The sequence below is a fragment of the Onychostoma macrolepis genome, chromosome 04 (genome assembly GCF_012432095.1).
Source record: "Onychostoma macrolepis isolate SWU-2019 chromosome 04, ASM1243209v1, whole genome shotgun sequence".
NCBI lineage: Eukaryota > Metazoa > Chordata > Actinopteri > Cypriniformes > Cyprinidae > Onychostoma > Onychostoma macrolepis.
In genome coordinates, this window is record NC_081158.1 from 11,941,296 (window position 1) to 11,964,554 (window position 23,259).

At 36.4% G+C, this 23,259-nt stretch overlaps 1 protein-coding gene and 1 pseudogene across 2 annotated transcripts in view; both read left to right on the forward strand.

The window, feature by feature from the left end:
* Positions 1–13,783: 13,783 nt before the first annotated feature.
* On the forward strand, positions 13,784–21,782 carry LOC131538493 (uncharacterized; annotated as a pseudogene).
* LOC131539368 (NLR family CARD domain-containing protein 3-like) overlaps positions 20,516–23,259 on the forward strand; it is a 42,192-nt gene continuing 39,448 nt past the window's right edge. For both annotated transcript variants that reach the window (XM_058773910.1, XM_058773913.1), the window contains exon 1: positions 20,516–20,679. The gene's annotated coding sequence lies outside the window, so the exon portion shown is untranslated. The remainder of the gene's footprint in view (positions 20,680–23,259) is intronic.

Genomic DNA, 23,259 nt, shown 5'->3' on the forward strand with positions numbered 1-23,259 from the left:
TATGCTGACCAGTAGAATTTCTCAACAATTCAACAAATCAATCCAGTATTCCACCAAAAAGGTTCTATGGTGTCATCCTAATCTCAGATGGATCTTGTTCCCTTTTTTCAATGCAAATATATTGGAAATTCATCCAATGTGACATTTGTTTTTAAAACTAATGAAAATCTATTCCAAAAATTTACATTTTGGAATAAACACTTTCTCAGCATCTTTGCATGTCAACATACCACAAGACAAAGGAATTGTTTACTTTGAATAGGTTGAATTCCAAATAACAACTTAGAAAAGTAAGTGTATGTTTGTCAATATACTCAATGACTAACACAGCAAATCTACTCATTCTGCTTATTCATTCTGCAACATCATATCTATGAACATTTATGTCAGCTCAAACATTTAGTATATTATAAGATTAATCCCAACCACTACAATGCATATTTTAATTAGTGCAGATTTTACAGTTCCACTGTGGCCCTTTCAGGTTTTGCTCATATTTGTTGGTATGTAAATACTGGAGCCTTTTTGTTCCTCAAAGCTCTGTACAGTGTTCAGCTCATGTTTCTTTCTTGAAACAGACATTCCTCTGGTTTGAATCCATCACATAACACAGTTGCAAAGGCCAATGCAAAAATCCACAACTGGGGTGCTTGTGGACGAATCAACCAGAATAATAATTGCTTTATCTGCTTGGTAATGTTTGTGCTCAGGCTGCTATATATGAAAACCTCATTGGGTCAACAGAAAATGTTGCTTGCTGTGATCCAGTGGTTGTCATTTATGTTCATTACTTTCACAAATGGTGTCTGTGGTGTCCCAACCACACTCCCTTGGTGATAGAGTAACCTGGACTGAAACCACTGAGAAATGTAAAAAGAAGCTGCATCCACTTCATTGCTGCTGAGCCAAGTTTGTAGGGGCGAGATGCTTAACATTTGTCCTTGCTTGATCACTACTTCATTCACCAATTTAAAGGTGTAGATCACTTCCTTTGGTCAGTGATGTCTCCAAAGTGGTCCATGGGATTTTGCCTTTGTGCTCTTTGTGGTTTCCTCCCTTTCTATGAGATAAACACCATAAAGAAACATTTATTTTAATGTGAATTATTTGATTCGAATAGGCTTCTCTAACTCCCCTTCCCCTTTGAATATTCAGTCCTCCCTCACAATTTACTAGTGGATGAGATCAATTAAGTTATCTTTTGATAAATCTGTGTTTAGCTTATTATTAGTAATTACACAATAAAGGACACTATAATGTTTAATTTTACATGCTTATTAATATGTTTAACTTATGTATAATGTTGGCATAACATACTTTTAATGAAGTGTAAGTGCACACTAAAAAAGACAGTACAGTAAAGTTCACCTCCAAAGCATCTTTGTCTTGGCTGTCTGTCTTTGGGTCCTGTGCTGCCACTGATGGTGTTTGTCCCTGGGGCTGTACACACCTGCTTTATTTCAGGAAAGACATTAGAAACTAGAAATGTCTTTGAAAACTGTTTTATTTGTGAAGTAATGTATCCAAATGTGCTTCATGCTGCCACTGTTTTTTTTTTGTTTTTTTTTAATGGAATGAAATGTACAATTATATAAGAAGTCCTACTATATAAGTTGTGTAGTGGTTCTGTTCATATCTGGTTTGTAATTTCTGTCCAAATGTGATGGTAATGAGCCAATATGATTTTTTTATTATTATTACAGCAAGGTGGTGGACAGACAGACAGTTGGACAGAAGCAGGGATAGAAAATGCATCCTTAGGAATGAAATAAGTCATGTATTGCACATGATGGCATGAACGATCGTTGTGTTTGTCAAATACACCTTAATAAGTGAATGTATTGCACATGCTATTGGATATTGATGGATGGGGGTGATATTTGTGTTTGTCAAATATTTAATTTTGTTAAATATTTAACAAGTTTAATTCCATTGTTATTTCTTAAACTTTGCTATCAATATTCTAATAAATGCTTTAAGGTTTAAGGATAGACTGTATTGTACATCAACAATCTCAATATACTGTTTTATTCCAGCAGAAAACAAGGAAGTGTCATAAGTGTTTAAATTTATTGGCAGTACTTGAAAAAATATATGGAATGTGGAGATCATAAAATTAAACAAATGAAAACATATGGTGTAAAAATTTATAAATTGAAGAAACGTACAGTAGGTTACCAAAAATTGAAACATGATGTATTTTAAGCCACATACAACAAAGTTTTACTTGAACACCTGAAAACTGGAAAATTACAGAAAATGCAGCAGTAAACCGACAATAAAGTCTCGACTGGAATGTATGGATGCCTGTTGGTGCTTCGGTAGTCGTCACATCCACTGCTGCTCTTGGCTCTGGATCAGCTGCTGTCCATGGTGCTGAAGCTCTGTAGCTTCACCAATCAAGAATCAAGCCAGACCTGCAGCCTCCTTGATAGGGATAGGAAGTTAGATTCCTTAGCCTGATCATTATCTGGTGATTTGTGCTATTGGAGATATGTACTATTTTCTGTGTTTTTGTGCAGCAAAGTCAAAAGTCCACACTAAAACACACTTAACAGACATAACAAATCTAATCTGCTAATTGTTGGTTGTCCCTCTAAGCCAGCCAAACATATAAAATCTGAGATTAATAAAAATGAACAACAACAAAATGTATAATTCTATGTGAGAGACAGATACAGATATACAGATAATAATATATAATCCACAAACTGGCAAACACTGATTGATAACATACATTGTGGGCAGCTGGAGACAGAGAAACCAGAAGATTTGGACTGATGCGGAGAAAAACTCACACGGAGAGGATAACACAAGGAAAACCAAACATGGGAGACAGGTAGTTTATAGATAAATGTAAGGCTAACATTCATACTAAAAGTAAAAAATTTTTAAAAAATTAAATTTTGATATAATGAGGACTTTAACTTGTTAGAAAAAACATTACTTTATTAAACACACACATCTTAAAATTTTACTAACAGCACTCAAATCATGATCAGTTTATTAAAAGATTCAACACAAGGATCATTTAGTTTCAGTTCTGTGAGTTTATTATTTCTTAATATTCCTGTGCTTTCTAAATCAGTGAACTGTCATAATTTTAAGGAAATGTATGCTCTTTATTATTTCTTTTTGTTCATGTGTTTGCTTTTTAACAAAAACTTTGAGTTTAAGAGAGAAATCTGAGGCTTAAATCTGCAGCAAGAGTTATTCAGAAGGTTCAACTGAAGATCAAAGATTCCGAAAATTCTATTTAATTTCTCTGTCATTGTGACATCATACTACGCATTTGAATCTGGCAGTGTGTCTTTCATGAGCAGTGAGTAAAGCAGACACATTTCACAGTAGTAATTTGCCTTGGCCACCACAAATTGAACTAATGACTTGGCCCCCCTGCAGGACTGTGGTGGATGGGTGCAGGGGGGGCACTGTAGCGCTCTAAATGCTGGGTGTGGTGTAGTGTGTTGTGTTTGGTGGGGGGTGTGACACAGTGATTAACAAAAGAGGTGCGGGGTTGTATTTTCTCAAGTCAAATGAGCATAAACGGTTTATAGCAACCCCACCCGACCCCAACCTTTAGATTAATTGTTGTTAATCACTGTTAACACCTGCTATAAACCTTATTCACAACATATGAGTAGATCTGAACACATACAAAATAACAGTAAAATAGTTCACTATTCTACAAAGCACATTAATATTCATTGACAAACTGACATGAAACTGCATGATTCTTGTGTTGGTGTCTTAATTTAAACATTCAATGTGATGAAATAAATCATACATAAGTCTTATTATAACTGAGTCTGGTGCAGTTACTGAAATTTTAGAGGTGTGTAGATGTATGTTAATTCAGTAACAAACAATACAAACAATACAGTACAAATTTTATTTTTATAGCACATTTAAAACAACTGCCGTTGACCAAAGTGCTTACCAGCCTCAATACATACAGTCACAAAAACTAAATTCCACAACAATTCAACAAAATTCAACATTAAAAAGTACAACCTAATCCCTCTAATCGACTCCAAAGGCTCTACTAAAAAGGTACGATTTCAATCTAGACTTAAAAGCATCCACAGATGGGGAAGATTTAATATGCATTGGGAGAGGGTTCCATAAACGGGGAGCAGCCACTGAAAATTTTAATCTCGTTTTAGGAACATGAAGAATCATCTGATTCGAAGATCTCAAATTTCTTGAATTTTGATAAGGAATTAAAAGGTCAGCGATATATTTTGGAGAAATGCCATGGAACGCTTTAAAAACCATCAACAAAACCTTGAATTCAATTCTAAATTCTACAGGCAACCAGTGTAAAGAAACCAAAACTGGAGTAATTCTCTCTCTCTCTTCTTTGTATGCGTCAAAAGTCTGGCAGCAGCATTTTGTACTAATTGAAGACGAGATAACTGACCCTGTGAGATACCTATATATACAGAATTACAGTAATCGATGCGTGATGACACAAAAGCATGAATAAGAGTCTCCAGATCCTTAAAAGAAAGAATAGATTTCAGTTTAGAAATAATTCTAAGTTGATAAAAGGCAGCCTTCACAACACTAGAAACCTGTTTATCTAAAACTAAAGCTGAATCCATTGTAACACCCAAATTCTTAACATGATCTGAAACACTTATCTTCATAGAGGCCAACCTACTTATAATTTCCTTGGAAGCAGAGGAAGGTCCAAAAACAACACACTCAGTCTTATTAGTATTAAGATGAATAAAATTGCTTGCCAACCAGGCTCTTATCTCACCTAAACACTGAACAAGTTCCTCAAAAGATTGAGATGCACTTGGATCTACTGGGATATATAACTGAGTATCATCTGCATATAAATGATACATAATATTATATTTACGAAAAATTGAACCCAAAGGGCCCATATATAATGAAAATAAAATAGGCCCAAGAATAGACCCCTGAGGCACACCACTACGTAATGTAGCTGATGTCGAACACAAATCTCCAAGGCAAACCGAGAAAGATCTATCATTTAAGTATGATTTGAACCAATCTAAGGCAGTACCCCTAACACCAACATCTTCCAAACGCTGCAATAAAATACCATAATCAACTGTATCAAAAGCAGCTGTGAGATCAAGTAAAATAAGAATAACTACCTTTCCTGAATCAACTGCCAAAAAAATATCATTAAAAACCTTAAGAAGGGCGGATTCTGTACTATGAAGAGACCTAAAACCTGACTGGAACATATCTATAACAGCATTCAGATCTAAATATGACGCAAGCTGGGACAGAACAACCTTCTCTAAAATTTTCGATAAGAAAGGAAGTTTCGATATAGGTCGGTAATTACTTAAAACAGTACAATCTAAATTCGGTTTCTTAAGAAGTGGCTGGACTACTGCATGTTTAAAACAAACAGGGACATTTCCATTAATTAAACTACTATTAAGAAGAGATTGAATAGTTTTACCTAAAAGATCAAACAAATTTAACAACAGCCGAGGAGGAAGAGGATCAAACGGATGTGCAGCCGGCTTAGTGTGCCTTAATATATGCTCTAACTGAGGTAAAGAAATAGGTTCAAAACTACAAAATGAACTCTGATAATTTAACTCAGCATGAAAGATCGTTACTGAGATAATCTTTAACCGAAGATTATCAACTTTGTTTACAAAGAATTGCAAAAAATCCTCACACATCTTTTGAGTAGGCTCTAGACAATTAGTAGGTGCAGGAAAAATAACTTTATTAATTGTTCTAAATAAGACATTAGGCTTGTTTTAGTTCTTATTAATTATATTTGAAAAATATTTTGCTTTTGCAGCCTTCACAATAGATTGAAAATTTGCCAAGGCTTCTCTTAATATATCAAATGAAACTTGCAACCTATCTTTCTTCCATTTTCGTTCAGCCCTTCTGCAAATTTTCCTTGAGGTACGAATTTCATCATTCATCCACGGCTGTGATTGTTCATTTGATTCCCTATATTTTAAGGGTGCTATCTCATCTAAAATTTCTGTACAAACCGAATTAAAAGAATTAAAATACCCTTCCACACTATGGTTCTGAGAAGAAAACTCTAAATCATGGCAAAATGAAGAGGCTAAAAAGGCCTCTGAAAATTTATCAACAGTTGAAGTATTTATAAAACGAGTAGAGTGGCCAGACCTATTGCTTACTGAATTCAGCGAAGGAAATACAGCATCAAAACAAACAAAGAAATGATCAGAAAAACAAGCATCATTTACCACAACATTAGTAACAGAGAGACCCAAGGACAATACAAGATCGAGAGTATGGCCAGCTCTATGGGTAGATCCTGACACAAACTGAGTAAAATTAAATGAATCGATCAACTGCAAAAATTCACTAGCCAATGGCTTAGAGGGACAGCACACATGTATATTAAAATCACCAAGAATAAGAAAATTATCACAAGTGGGAACTGTGATAGACAAAAACTCAGAAAATTCATCAATAAAATCCTTATTATACCTTGGAGGCCTATAAATAAGTGCACATAGCAGAGAAGAGACAGAATCAACCCTAAATAATTGCATTTCAAAACTAGTATATTTCCTGGACGGCAGTTGACTACATTTAAAATGATTTTTGTACACTGTTGCAATACCTCCACCCCTTCCAGAAGTTCTAGGTGAATTGAAAAATAAATAATTAAAAGGACAAAGTTCAGACAAAGGACTTAAGTCCAACGCATCAAGCCAAGTTTCAGTCACAAAAAGGAAGTCCAAATTATTTGATGAACAATAATCATTTAAAATGAAAGTTTTATTCACCATGGATCTTGCATTTATTAACGCCATCTTAACTGAAATGGTGTTATCAACTTGTGGAAGATGCATGCACTTATCTTGTTTGAGCGATCGAAGATTGCTGACATTTACTCCTCCGTTCGATGACGCGAAAGCCGTTGGCCACGCCAATGAGCTGGAAGCACCCCGTTAGGCTCAACGGGAACCAACCATGAGCGTCTTAATTCCCCAAAGATTGAATAGTCCATATGCGCCACCAAATAATTCCTTTGGGAAGCCCAAGATTTTTTATATTTAATCAGAAATCCTCCTCGTTTTCCACGTTTTTTTCGACCTTTCTTCCTTTGCTGGGAACATCGTCGCCGAAGAAGCTCCACAGGAACCGAAAGTAAAGCCGCGGGATGAACGAAACTACGGTAACGAGAGTCTCGGGATCCAAACGCCAACATAGACGTCTGAATGCTTATAAGAGATTGACGATCGTAGCACAATATGGTTTTACCACTTGGCAGAGAGCCGCCGAAAGCATGAGAGTTGAACAAGTACATGATAGACATAAACAGGCAAAGAAATTCCAAAGCCTGACGGCATGCCGGCAAACACGCTGGCGCCATCTTGACCGGAATTCAAAACAAACATTAAGAGGATTAATTTTTCTAAAGGATTTAAATTTATCTAAATCTCAAGTATATATTTAAACAAAAAGGGCTGATCAAAATAATTGTGATGTTCATAAAATATGAAAATTCAATATTCCATGTTTTTCCCCCAAAATTGAAAATCAATCCCTTGTGCAGCTGAACTGAAGTATTTGCTGTAATATCCATGTGATGTAAAATGCAGCTAAAATCATGCTGTAAGCACATATTCTGATCACCACAAACATTAAAGGGGTCATATGATGCTATTTTAAAGATCATTATTTTGTGTATTTGGTGTAACAGAATATGTTGACATGGTTTAATGTTCAAAAAACACATTATTTTTCAAATACTGTACATTATTGTATTTCCTCTATGCCCTGCCTCTCTCAAACGTGTAGTTTTCTACAAAGCCCCTCCTTCCGACAAGCACAGTCTGCTCTGATTGGTCAGCTGATCCAGTGCATTGTGATTGGCCGAACACCACAAGCACGTGTCGGAAATGTAACGCCCCTTACCATAATCGCGAGCTTCAGCTTACAAGTTAGTTTTACCATCAGTTCAAGCCCGAAAGGGGAACAGAGTCGCGTGACAGGCACAGTGATGATGCTCTTTTGTATTTGCAGTACACAAGCCGTGGTTAAGATGATTTCTAATGGGCTGTACACTCCGCTGTGATGCGACCCTGTTCCCCTCACACACACACACACACACACTCACACGACGCGTTACGTGCAAAACTAATAACAAAACATACTTACAGTCGCTGATTCAGAAGCGCCAGATTGTCATAGCAAAGTCGGAATTGACCCTTTTTTTTTTTGGAAATAGCATTTGAGCACAGCCAGCCTTGTACTCTCCTAGGTTCACGAAACTGTCGTCCTTAAAATGCGTTGCACAAATTCGAACATTTGGGTTGTGCTGTTCTGTTGTAAACAAATCTTAACAATGATTTCTAACTGGATCTACTTTGGGAAGGCCAAATAAAGTGCTTTTGCTTTCGCACAGAAACACACAGCATCTCCCTGACATGGCTGCATCAACACTACTGCGGTTACTGAAACCACGCCTTCTATCTTCGCGTGAACATTTGGGCGGCATTACGCAAATATTTCCACATCATGACGTAGACATGTGGGGTTGTGTTTTAATGAGGCATTTTAGCCTGGTCTGGATCAGCCTTCTCTTTTAGATAGAATAAATCCTTTTGTGGGAGACTTTGAGCTTTGTAACTGCAGATTGTATACATGCAAAAACAGCTACATAACACACTAAAGAAAAGGAAAACAAGAAATCGCATCATACGATCCCTTTAAAAAAAGAACATTCCAGCTCTCAGGTCAAAGTGCATGTGCAATATTTATGGAATCAGAATATTGACAATAGTTTTTGAAACATAAAGCATGCTGAATTCCACAAATCAAAAAAAGATGCATTGCAATTAACAGTGCTTGCATTTTTAGGTCCTGAAATTTAACATAGTTGTTTATTTAAGCTGTGAATATTTCAATTCAAAATATTTCACACACATTTTCATAATTAAAAATTCAATAATTCATATTCATCTTTCAGAATTCACTTCCAAAATATTCAATCCGTTTAAAAATACGATGTATAATATTCGACAGGCAAATTTTGGTCATTTTATTTCACTTTCCAAATTCGCTGCCATAAATTCAGTGGTTAAAATTCGGCAGAAAATTCAGCGTTGCACATCTGGGAACCGCAGGAATAGCAGTAGAGCATGCATGATCTCCAGCTGATGTCAGTCGCTCACCAGCAGGTGGCGCAAGCGGCTGTTGATGTAGGCCATAACGCTGAAGTACAGAACTAACATTACATCTGAGGAAGACATATATTGCTTTCGGTTGCTTAGTTTCTGTAACTTTGTATCATGGCTTGTGTGACGCTGTGCTGTAATACTGGGGTTCCCCTCATACGTCACACTACAGGATTCCCCAACGACGCGTGACACGCCTCAGTGAACGAATACAGTGATATAAGACCTCAGATCTCAGAATACACGTTATTGATGATTATGCAAACTATATACAGGCAAGCAAATGACTGCAACGGTTTGAGTTAAAAACCTTCGTTTGTGTTCTACTAAAGAAACAAAGTCACCTACATCTTGGATGCCCTTGGGGTAAGCAGATAAACATCAAATTTTAATTTTAAAGTAGAAATGGATGATAAATACGCCTTTCGTATGGGATTAAATAGCAATGTCCTTTTAGGATGGTTTTATGTGCATATGAAAAAGAAAGTCTCTGTGTAGTTCTGTGGAGACCAAAAGACATGTTCTTTGGACAGAGGAATTTCAGTCTAGTTCTTTGTCTTCTATGTGTGGGGAAAAAGTAAATATAAAGAAGCTCATGATTTCTCTTGTGGAACACGTGATGGCCATCTCTTTGACCATTAATCTTGATTATTTGCCCCAAATTTGACGATCTCCTTCCTGCGTTGGACTTATCAATAAGTGTTCTTTTGTCTTAATGTTGCAAGCTGTTCTGGAAGAGGCTTGTTGGTTAGGCTTCCTTCAGAGGTCGGAGCTAGGAATCTGATTTATGACGTCCTGTTTTCTTGGGGCCTCTCTGGAATTTCGGCTCCTCATGTTTCGATGTTCTAATCGAATCTTAAATTTGTCTGACTCGTTCTGATCCTACAACTGGAATCGACTGTAGCCTATCTATACCTGTGGAACCGTAGACAGCACACACGGTGTTCATCTAAAGATCTTCATAGCTAGCAAACAATAGCCTTCACAGATTTGCTTTCAATTGACTGTAGATAGTCTACAATGCCACGTCTTCAACGCTCTGTTACAACTCTGAGTGAGAACCACTTCAGATGACTCAGCGTGTGCGGCAGGGAACTGAACGAATCATTCAAACTGATTCACGAACCAATTCACTGGTTTACCAACTGGTTTGATTAAGCCTTCGAACAGAATTGACTCAAAAGAATGAATCATTCGCAAATGGGCATCGCTCATTGCCCAGAGAAAAGTAGACGGTGCGTTTGGAATAAATTGAAGCATTTTTAACTTGTGTTGCATTAAGATAAAGTAACGAGAGGAGCATCGCCCACAGTAACGAAATAAAAGTACCGTTTTTTCACTAAAAATGTACTTGAGTAAGAGTAAAAGTACCCATCTTTAAATATACTCTAAAAGTATTAGTTACCCAAAAAAATTACTCAAGTAAATGTAACAAAGTAAATGTAACTCATTACTTGGGCAGTGCATCGACATGTAGCGCTGTTGCACTTCGGGCGTCCTGTGTTCGAGTCCCGGCTCGCGGACCCTTCCCGTTCCCATCCCCCCTCTCTCTCTCTCCAACTTTGTTTCCTGTCTACCTACTGTCCTATCAAATAAACGCCAAAAACAAATCTTAAAAAATTTTTTTTAAATGAAAATCGCCAGTAGGTGGCAGCAAGTCACTGTTAAACGGTTGATTCATTCAGGAACGAAACTGTCATGTTGCTCAGAGACGCAAAACAGAGCTGTGGCTGTGTTTGGAATTATTTTTGTTGGTGAAATGGAGCAAAAACAGGCAGTATGGTGTCTAAAATGTAAGTCTCTTAATATTAACTTATTGTTTTTTTAACTGTTGTATAAAATCGACATCACATTTGTAATCATGCTTATTTTTGAAGAAAAAACAGCACTCTTCGTGTGATATGAAATGAGATATATATATATATATATATACACACATTTTCTGCCCCATATCTTGAATTTTGTGATCATTTTAATAGACTGAATCATGCAGTGAAAAAACACACTCTAAATGCACACGTAATGTATGCATGCACTCCGTAGGTGTTTTGTTTGGTTTTTGCAAAATACTCGGTAATGTCAACTTGCACATCGTTACAACAACAATAACGTTATTATCGCAGACGATATACTGTATATCACACACCCCTATCCTCAGATGTAATGTTAGTTCTGTACTTCAGCGTTGGGTAAAAGAGCATTATAATCTCCTTTGTGGTAGAGAAAGCTGCTTACATGTAGGCTACGGGAAACAGCAAAGATGTTGAATTAAACCTACTCACAATCAGTGTTTCCACATGTTTATACTGGCCCCGATAATTAAAACTTATACTTAGCGCTTGCTCCATTTCTGCAAATCAGTTTTTGTAAATGAATGACTTGATCCACATATGGCCTTCATCAAGCGTCGCTTGCACCACCTGCAGGTGAGCGGCTGACAGCAGCAGAATATTATACATCGTATTTTTAAACAGATTGAATATTTTGGAAGTGAATTCTGGAAGGTGAATATGAATTATTTAATTTTTAATTATGAAAATGTGTGTGAAATATTTTGAATTGAAATATTCACAGCTTAAATAAACAACTATGTTAAATTTCAGGACCTAAAAATACAAGGCATTAAAATGCAAGCACTGTTAATTGCAATGCATCCTTTTTTCGATTTGAGGAATTCAGCATGCTTTATGTTTCAAAAACTATTGTCATTATTCTGCTTCCATAAATATTTACAATACTTTTAAGAGTACTGTAGAAAAATTAATGTGATGCTGTTCTCAGCTGCTTTTGCTAAAAGTGACGGATCCGCTAGATTTTGCACAGATTATCGCAAGGTAAACGCTATGACTATACCTGATTGTTTTCCGTTACCTCGCATGGAAGACTGCGTAGACACTCTTGGTCCTGCGAAGTTCGTTAGTAAATTAAGTCCTTCATGTCCATTCGAATGGAGTGATGCGTGTCAAAATGCCTTTGACAATGTGAAGGCATTGTTGTGCAATGCACCTGTCCTCATTGCTCCGGACTGTGCCAAATCCTTTACACTGGAAATTGATGCGAGTATGGTTGGTGTGGGTGCTGTACTGATCCAGGAGGATGCCCGTGGAATAGAACACCCTGTATGTTTTTTCTCACGTAAGTTCAACAAACATCAGTTAAGCTATTCCACTATTGAGAAACCCTGGCACTTCTGATGGCTTTACAGTATTTTGATGTGTATATCAGTTCAAGTAGTATGCCTGTAACTGTGTTCACTGACCACAATCCTTTGGTGTTCTTAGCTCGCATGTATAACCATAATCAACGACTAATGCGCTGGTCTTTAATCGTACAAGGTTACAACTTGGTGATTAAACACAAAAAAGGGTCGGAAAATATCATTGCTGATGCCTTATCTAGAGCTTAATTAGTGATGTAATAACTTGTTTAAAAAAAACATATATCACTTGTAAAATTATATAGTTTTTTTCTTAAGGGTGGGAGTGTTACGTTCCTTGTTTGTATTTGCCTGCTCTCTGTATTTTTCGTTCTTTTTCTGTTTTGCCGCTTTGTTTTCTCCTTGATTTTTAGGTTCAACTATTGGCTGATCCAGTCCACCGGGCGACCAATTAGGCTGGACCTGTTCGCTATAAAAGGGGCTGGGCCTCTTAGGCTGTTGTCAGTCGTCCTGCGTTCCAGTCAGCAGGCGGCTGTCCATTTGTTGTTCTCCGCGTTAATTTTGTGGTTCAATTGTGTTATGGATTTTGTTTAGTTAAGTTCTGCTGAATTTATTTGATTTGTTATTCTTTTTGTCATTCATTAATTTGAGATTTTCTGAGTTTACCTGATTAGTGACCTACTTTAACTTTTAGCTTAATGTGCTGTGTAGTCCAAATAATTCCAAGTCAGACCAGTATGGCTTTTGTCACTTGTGACTTGGTTAAATCACCTTGGGAAAAGGAGATAGGTAAGCCTTTGTATTTTTTTAGACTTCTGTTCTTGTTAGTTTTAGGTAAGGAGTGACAGCCACCTGTGTATTTATATTAGTAGTTAGAGTAGTTTAGGTTGGGCGTCGGATACGCCGAAGTTTGCGGTTTATTTTCTACATATTTTGTTTGGTAGTTAGATTAGTTGGGTTGAGGATTAGTAACTCGGGTTTTTTTGCTTTTGATAATTTCTTTGTTTTGGTGTCACTCATTTTTCTCCTTTTCCTTTATTTAAAGAACCTATATTTTTCTCAAGGATTGTAATTAGTACATTTCCTAATAAATTGAACTTGTGATTTACAATGGTTGTCTCCCGAACACTTTTTTTTCTCTCTAGTTTGCTTCAGCGTCAGTTGTCTCACATCTAAATGTTACGAAACATCCCCAAAAACATCTAGCTCGTAACAGTAAACATGCTGTTTCTATGGCAACAGTGGAACTACAGGGAGATGCGTCGCTTTCTGACATCATCAGACAGGCTGTTTGTAAAGAATATAGAATCTTTGAAGTTCAGTGATGATCAGAGTCACAGAGAGAAACTCTACTGATACAGACTGAAGAAACACTGTTTACAGACACCAGAGTCTATATTCATACAGATCTGTACAGAGTCACACACAGTCTAACAGCATCAGCTCAAAGATGAAGAGATCTGCAGATCTGACTGAGCCTGCAGGAGGCAGCAGAGCCAAAGATCAGGCTGACATCAATGTTTCTCCTGAAACCACTGAGAGAAACCCGACAGGTGAAGTCAACAGAGCATTTCAAATACATTACACTGAGATCCAAAAACAAATGCTGGCTGCAGTTTTTCTTATATCTAACAACATTTTTGCATGTCATTTTGATATAAAGGCCAGTGTTTCATGACCCAATTAATAATTCACCAAACCTAATGTGTATTAATTCACTACATCTAATGAGTATGAGGTAAATACAGCAATTGTCCATTGGCCCCGTTATATAAATTCACCAATGTCAAACAGCAGAATATTAGCCTAAGACTCTAACAAGTGAGACTAATTATTCATGTTTAATCTGTGGTCAGAAATGATTCTAATAACTTATTTGTTTTCATCTGTTATCAGGAAAAACTCAATTGAGGAAGATCATTTACATTTACATTTATGCATTTAGCAGACGCTTTTATCCAAAGCGACTTACATTGCATTCAAGTTACAGTTTTTACATTTGATCAGCTCTTGCTTTCCCTGGGAATCGAACCCATGATCTTGGCGTTGCTAGCGTCATGCTCTACTATTTGAGCTACAGGAAAGCTCAAAAAGATCAACAAAATCTCTTCATTCTTCAGAAGAAAATGGAAGGCTGTGAAAAAATCCTTCCAGAGAAACAGAGTGGAGCCGATCGGGGTCTCAGCAGAGCCTGATCCAGAGCCATCGAGTGTCCCGGATCCAGACTGTCCTAAACCAGAACCTCAGGTGGATCTGGATGATGTGGAGCAATCGTGTGTCCCGGGTCCAAGTGATCCTGAACCAGAAACTGATGTGGATCTGGTTGACACAGAGCAATCGTCTGACCCAGATCTAAACTGCTTTAAAACAGAAAGTCAAGCGAAAACAGAGCTTTCAATGTTACAAATGTACATCCGTAAAAGCGTGATCCGACTGCTGGATCGCCTGGATGAATGTTTCCTGCACTGGACACCAGTCTCTGAGGTCTGGCCCAGTGCCTTCATAGGAAATCAGTAAGTCTACAACACATTTATGACATATTACACCAAACCATGTGAAAAAGTAATCAAGTTATGCAGCCGTTGAAACAGGAATCAATTTTTTTTTTATATCCTTTATTGAACGACTGACACAATCAGTTTTTTACTAACATGAATGTAAACAGCTGGGTGAAAATCAGATGTATCAGTTTATTAAATCCATGCATGTCTGTTGATCTTAAAGTGACAGCAACCTAATAAACCTGCTGCTCTTGAGGTTATTTAATGCTAATCAAACAACAAAAGAAAAGGGGGGAAAAAATCATTCACTACCCTTGACAGAATAGCTTTTATAACACATTTAATTCATGCAGTGATGACAATGAGTTATATATGTAGTTAGAATTATTATTTGACTAAAGTGTTGCAGGGATATGAAAAAATAATTGATTGTTCTAAACAGCATAAAAATAATGCCAGAGAGATATCAGTCCTTCTTGTGGTTGTTGATATTCACCAGTGGTACATTTTACAACATATGAGTGTGCAGTCTTGAGATGCACCCTAATCAGGGCTGTTGTGATTTTGTGCAGACAGACAGCAATGGACCGAGTCAAGCTTGAGAAGATGGGTGTTACACACATCCTGAACGCTGCGGCAAGTGAGGAAGATCTTCGAGGAGAGATCAATTCAAAGCTGGTTTGACATCAGCGAGTACTTTTTCTCAGCTGCAGAATTCATCCATAAGGCCCTGAGTAAACCAGAGAGTAAGAGATGACACACATTTATCATTTAATATTTCAGGAGTTGGTATGAGCTTTATTACCAAGTATGTTTACACACACACAACGAATTTGACTTGACAACAGGAGCTTCCAGTGCAGAAGAAAATACGGACATAGTGAAAACATACATGATAGTGCAGACCTAGGAAATACACAGTAGAAATGGAATATAACACTAATGTAAGAAAAGCAGAAAATTAAATAATGTACTATATACAGAAGTAGAAATATAGCGGAAAAAAAACATGTCATTGTTTAAATTAATCTACAGATATATTATATATTTAAGTGGCTGGGTGTGTGGGGTCCAAAGTGATTTTCTGAGCTCTTTTCCTCACTCTGGAGATGTAAAGATCTTGGAGGTTGGGCAGGGGAGCACCAATAATCCTCTCAGCAGTCCTGACTGTCCGCTGTTGTCTCTTGATGTCTGTTTAGTAGCTGAACCAAACCAGACAGTTATGGACGAACACAAGACAGACTCAGTGATGGCCATTCATCAAGTGTTTTACAGTGAGAAACTGTCTAAGAATGACTTTGTTTTGAGAGTTGTTCTGTTTGTGTTTCCTCAGATAAGGTGCTGGTCCACTGCCTTCAAGGTGTCAGCCGCTCCTCAACTCTTTTTCTGGCGTATCTGATGATCCACCATGACATGAGGTTGGAGGACGCCATTGATCATGTGACATGCAAAAGACGGATTCAACCCAATATTGGCTTTTTGAATCAGCTGACACTCCTCAATTTAAACCTCGTGAGGCAGCGAGAACTACAGCTAAGAAAGCAGTTGAACATAGAAAACATAGTGATGCTTGTTCCAGTATCAGAATCTCAAGTCAAGTTAAGAAAGCACATGCGTCATATCATGATCCACCTGAAGCAACTCCTGCAGAAATGCACACTGGACTGGACACCAGTCACTGAGGTCTGGCCCAATGTCTTCATAGGAAATGAGTAAGTCTTCAACACTTCACACTATCACAGAAATGACATATGTGACCCTGGACCACAAAACCAGTCTTAAGTCGCTGGGGTATATTTGTAGCAACAGCCAAAAATACATTGTATGGGTCAAAATTATACATTTTTCTTTTATGCCAAAAATCATTAGGATATTAAGTAAAGATCATGTTCCATGAAGATATTTTGTAAATTTCCTACCATAAATATATCAAAACTTCATTTTTGATTAGTAATATGCATTGCTAAGAACTTCATTTGGACAACATTAAAGGCGATTTTCTCAATATTTCGATTTTTTTTTTGCAACCTCAGATTCCAGATTTTCAAATAGTTGTATCTCGACCAGATATTGTCCGATCTAACAAACCATACATCAATGGAAAGCTTATTTATTCAGATGGTGTATAAATCTCAGTTTTGAAAAATTGACACTCAAGACTGGTTTTGTGGTCCAGGGTCACATACACCAATATAGTGTAATACAGAAATCACACACAATGCAGTTCTATAAATCCTCTTTAGTGAAAGACTAACCGAGTCTGTGGTGTTTTTGTGCAGAGAGACAGCAATGGACAGAGTCCGACTGAAGGAGATGGGTGTTACTCACATCCTGAACGCTGCGGCTGTAAAGAAGAGCCTGAAGGTGTTGTTAGGAATGTCAAGCAAGGAAGACCTGCTGGAAAAGGTCAATACTGGGGCGAAATATTACAAAGGCATGAACATCACTTAACTACGGTGTGCCTGTAATGGACGACCACTTGTTTGATATCAACAAGTACTTCTTCCCAGCTGCGAAATTCATCCACAAGGCCCTCAGTAACTCAGAGAGTAAGAGCTGAAACACACACACACACCATTTATCATCTATCACTTTATCAAGTGTGCTACAGACTGTCTAGGAATGAGTTTGTTTTGAGTGTGTTTGTTTGTATTTCCTCAGATAAGGTGTTATTGCACTGCACAGATGCAATCAAAGCGCTTGAACACCGAATTTGCCTCTTCTTGCTCTTGTACAGACAAATACATACAAAATTATGTCAAAATACCCGTCTTGGAGAGTGGTGAATCGACCTTTGAGAATTTGCATATTCAGATATATCTTATGCGTTTTGAAATGTTTTATGAATTATTTCTTATGAGTTATTCAATATTAACAGAATATTAACAATGTACTAACTATGGTTAACAAAATTACTAATATGCTGAAAAAGCATATCTAACCCCACGCGCCTGAAGGTTATGGCTCCTTGGGCGGTCTTTGATATGAACCACAGCTAGATCTGCAGAATTTGATGTTCAACCACTGTCTGATTTGAGGATTAATTCTGCATCACTGTCTGACTTGTGATGCTGACTACTAAATAAAAAGAATGACCGTTCTGTTCCCCGGGGGGATGTTTGAAAACACCTGTAAATTTAGAAAGAGGTAGTGACTGAACTTTGGAACTTGCTACAAACCATGATAAACAGAGTATCTGCCCTTATGGTGCATAGAAACAGCTTTAGTCAGAACAGAAAGATGATGTACTGCACCCCTTCTTACTACTTCTCTTCTTTGATACTTCTCCTTTTCGGGCTTCACTCTTTAACTACTCGGGTGCACCTAAACTTAATGATATCTTTTATGAAGGTTTTTGTTCTTTACAGATTGTGTTACTCTTTTATGAAGATTTTGATTCTCTTTAGATTATTGCTAATACTTTCAGGAGGGCGTTATTCATTACAGATCATTATTACTAACTCAAGATTGATTGTAATAATTTTGAATGGTTTTAAATATATTTAGTTTGACTTATGGTTGTCCTCAACTGAGACTGCAGTAACAGGTGCATATGTTGTTTTTGCATATGTTTATTAAAATTTCATGTTTCATTTTCGAGTTATTATTTTTGAAACTTTTAAAATAAAGGTGCATATTTCTCCAACCCAACCGTCTGACGTGGATTTGATTTTGCATCAGAGAGTATCCTTGAAAAAACTGTCGGTTATGTCTTAAGTGAAAGTAATTAGTTGAGAAAGAAATTGGATGTGCATCATTCTATTGGATGCATTGTTTCTTAAAGTGATTAAGAAATTTACTAGCTGCTGTCGGTGTCCTTAATGTTAATCCAAGAAAATTAATCACTGGTAGTTTTAACAATAATTAATCCACAGTCAAACCAAAAATTATTCAGACACCAGATATCGTTTTTTGATATTTTTTTTTTACTAGTGGGTGCAGGACACTATAGTTCATTTATGTAAGTGAGTATAGCAAAATAAAGTAAACTGTGACATATCATACCCAAAAATTCTTCATACAGTGGACTACCAGTAAAATTGGTTCAAAAAAATTGGGAACAAAAATTCTTCAGACACTTTGACCTGACCATGTTTTGTTTTTCTTTTATTGCTAATACGACCTTTTTACACCACAGACAGAACAAAATTAATCATTGCTTGGTAATTGGTCAACAAAGTATTGATAGTTGTGTAAATATTGTCATATTAACAGCTGTCTGAATAATTTTTGGTTGATTGTAATCCATTGCATACCTTTCTATCAAAGTTATCTGACATTATCAAGATGAATTTGTTCTGACACAGTTTAATTTGACACAGTTCTTGTCATATTTTATTACCATTTTCTAAACTATAGCAAATAAACTGTAATAATGTGAGAAATGCTGAAGGCATTTGAACCCAAAATTTTGGTTTGACTGTATATTTAATTTTTACAGTGAAGACTATGCAGTGCTATTTTACATTTGATTATTCGGTTTCTGTACCTGGACACCTACAAACTTGAAAAAAACTTAAACAATGTGTAAATAGCACAAATAAATCAATAGAACAAACAATTTCAAACAGGGCCCACTGGTACAACCCCAGCTACGGCCCTGGGTAAAACGCCTCCATGGGTGGGGTAAAATGTCCCCCAGTCTTACAAAGCACTTTGCTTAATACATTTACAGCAAAATCAGAATACAGTTTTAGCTTAAAATTAAAAATAATATAATCAATAATTACGAAATACGAAATTATAATAGCCTATTTGAAAAATATTGTTAGCTGATGCTAACTGGCTAGCTAACTAGCTACCTGATGCTATCTTGAGGTAATTTGTAAATATAAATTCCAAATATTTTTATTCAATCAACTAGTTAGAATACATTTGATGGAAAAACAAAGGATTTGACGTTCAGAACAGAATAACTACAGTAATTGCCAATTGCCCCCTGGGGGCGTTTTACCCCACAGACTATGTTTAGGGAAAAAATTCTGAAATTTTTTTCAGAATTCTGAAAATATAATTAGATTTTTCTAAAAAAAACAAATACTCCCTATCTTTACAGGCCCTACTGTTCTCACATCATATATAACTGTGATGTTCTACAAAACAACAAGCTTTAAAACACTTTTTTTCTTACTGCTGAAAATTAGATCATTTACTGTGAAATCCGTTTTCTCTCCGGTACATCACCAGTGTAAGCTTCATGGTGAATACTTATACATCATTCTCGTAAACGTAGTCCGTAGCTACAACAACAATTTATTTGGACTTTATTACCTTTTTACCCCAAGGGGAGCGTTTTCCTGGCAAACAGGGGCGAAGAGCACACCTGGTTTCTTATTGTTCATTGTTTTGTTGAAGTGATAAGGATTCTTTTAGTGCAATCTTTATCACTCATTACTTTTATAGCCATAGCTTAGTGATCTAAAACTTGCTGTGAGTTTGTCTACTTCTGGCATGAAATTTGCATACTGATGTAGAAAAACAAAGTCTGTAGAGGTAAAAATGTAGCAGAATTAGTAAAAATGAAAATAATTGATAAGAATAAGTTTTAAGAAAAATAGAATAATTTAATCACTATAATAAATTATAAGACCTCACTATACAAGCCAGAGTACTATATTGAGCACTATAATTCACAGTTCACTCAATTTTTCATTCATATGGACTTTTCCAGTCTCTATTTTACAACAGCTTGTGTTAGTTTGTACTATGACCTGAATCTGCCAGTACAGGAGAAAAAGAAAAAACAATCTTTGACCTGTGAAAATACTGACTCCACCCAACAGACACACACAGATCTCTTGCTGCTTTCATAAGGAGGAACCTTGACATGTAGGAAACTTTACAGGTAATCTTTTAAAAAAGACACTTTTTATGTAACTTTTGCTATACGGAACATAAATATAAGAAACAGCACACTAAATAAAGTATTCAATAACCGAGTAAGCTGTAGTAACCACTTAGTTTCACATCCGTTTTACTTAACACAGAATAAAAAAACAACTGTGTTGAGTGTTAGCAAGTAAAATATCTTTAGATTATACAGTTGTAATGAAAAAAAAACAGCAGATTAAGGTCAAACTGTATTTAAAAATCTATATTTGACACATGATGTAGAAAATAAAACTGTTACTGAAGGAAAATCACTGTAATCTCTGACATTAATTAACAGTGATATCAGGAGTGAGAGGAGATAATCATCTGAAGATTAAAGAAAAAGACAGAGGAGAAATAGAATATCACCATGTACAGCACATTTGTAGACATTAAAGTGATAAAGTCAAACTGGTTAGTAATAAGTGAAGCTGGTAATGTTGTTTGTGGAGCTGTGAATCGTCCTCTGGTCAGATCTTGACAGATTTAAAGCTGGGATAGGTAATGTTTATGTTCCATGAGTCTATGCAGACCGAGTGAGAATCAAAGGCAAACATCAGACATCATTTATAGTTTATATGGTTAGTTTTAAATTGTGCATAAAAGCTTACAAAACCACTATGGGTTCTGAAAATAACTGTAAATAGTTTACATTCATTATTATTGTCATGTGCTTTGTACTGTAATGTCTCAGAGGTGAATGAGACATGAAGTAACTTGAAAGTGTTGTGCTTGACCCTCCATCAACACCATCTTTCGTAGCGCTTTGCAGACTCTGTTCTGGCTGTGCGTTCATGTGTTTTGGGTGAGGAATGGCTGTGAGCAGAGCTCTGAAGGGAGGCTGTGTTCTTTTATTTCAGTTGATTTCATCTAAGGCTGTGTGGCTGGAACTCAGTTACAGTTGTGTTTCTGCTCACCTCTTTTTTTTTTTTGTTCTATTTGTTCATTCTTTCAGTGATTCTTTTTGTTAACAGCAGGTTCCTCACTGAGGCTGATACACAGGGCAACTTTTTGAACAATGTTGCTGGGCGACTGGTCAACCAGGTGAGACATGGGGTCCACGACCGATCCAGATAGAAATTTGCTACCCATTATCAATGTGAAAGTGCCCAAGCAACGTTGCTCAAAAAAAGTTGCCTGGCAAAATTGCTCAAAAAGTTGCCCCGTGTATCATCAGCCTAATGTCAAGGTTCACTCAGTGTCTGAATTTACTAATTTTTCATTCACTCTGTCAAGTGGACTTTATTAGTCTTTAATATAGGGAATATAGAGTGTAATTTCAGACACAGTCTTTGAGTTTGATCTCTGAACACTGTTAATTCACAGTATAATCCTGTAGGCTTCTTCATAGCAAACTGAAAATATTGCCCAGAAGGCATTGTTTTCAACAACAATGGAACACAGTATGTTATTATAGAATGTGGCCTTTTTTACAGAAATGTTTGTACAGTGAAGTAGCCTAACTGACTAAAGTGACTTCATCATTACATTACATAATTAAGTAACCATAAAATACTAACTTCTGAAGCATTTAATGAAACTTGATTAAATATGGCACATTGAAAACAACTGAAGTCGACCAAATGCCTGCACAGATTATGCAAAACAAAAGAGATCAACAAGATTATAAACAATAAAACAAACTATAAAACACATACTGTAAAATAGGTTTTGCAAATGCAAAAACACTCCAAGAAGTGCTGTCAAGCGCATGCCGAACCAACAGTTGGTGATATAACCCTAACCATAAAGCCATGTTGGCCAGTCAGAAGCCTGAAAAAGCATGCACTCTGACGTCACAAGCCAAAATCTCTGGTTTCACCAGCTACAAAACCGCAACCGGAGTTTCTGAAAATCTTCGCCCTGGCAGGACTTTTCAAAAAGGTTCAGTTTCAGTGAACTGACACTGTGTTTGCGTGTGGACGAACGGCCAAACCGCTTACTTACTTTACTTTTAGTCATTTAGCAGACGCTTTTATCCAAAGCGACTTACAAATAAGAAAAAGTAACTAAAACTAAAAGTTAAAACTCTATACTAATACTATATAGCCTATACACATTTAAGAAAATAAAGAAATTAAATAAAAAAGACAAATGCATACAACATTTCAAAAACTACACATTTAATGAAACAAAAATAAAGCTAAAAACAATTCAAAATACTAAAACAACAAAAGGTATGAGTATAACAATGATTCTAACATAACACAAGCCAAACACCAAAAAACAACTACATATGTGTATGTACAGCCACACTAATATACATTTACACACACACACACACACACACACACACATATATATATATATATATATATATATATATATATATATATATATATATATATATACACACATATACATACATACATACATACAGTGCCCTCCAAAAGTAAAGTACAAACTCCAGATTTTTGCTGAACTGGCGCATTCAATATAAATTTTAGCCTCTTTGAGAAACTCAATGCGAGGGTTAAATAAGTGATTAATGGTTGTTCAGGTCTATGCAATAGCACATATTGCTATAAACTTGGGATTTCACATTTTCATTCTC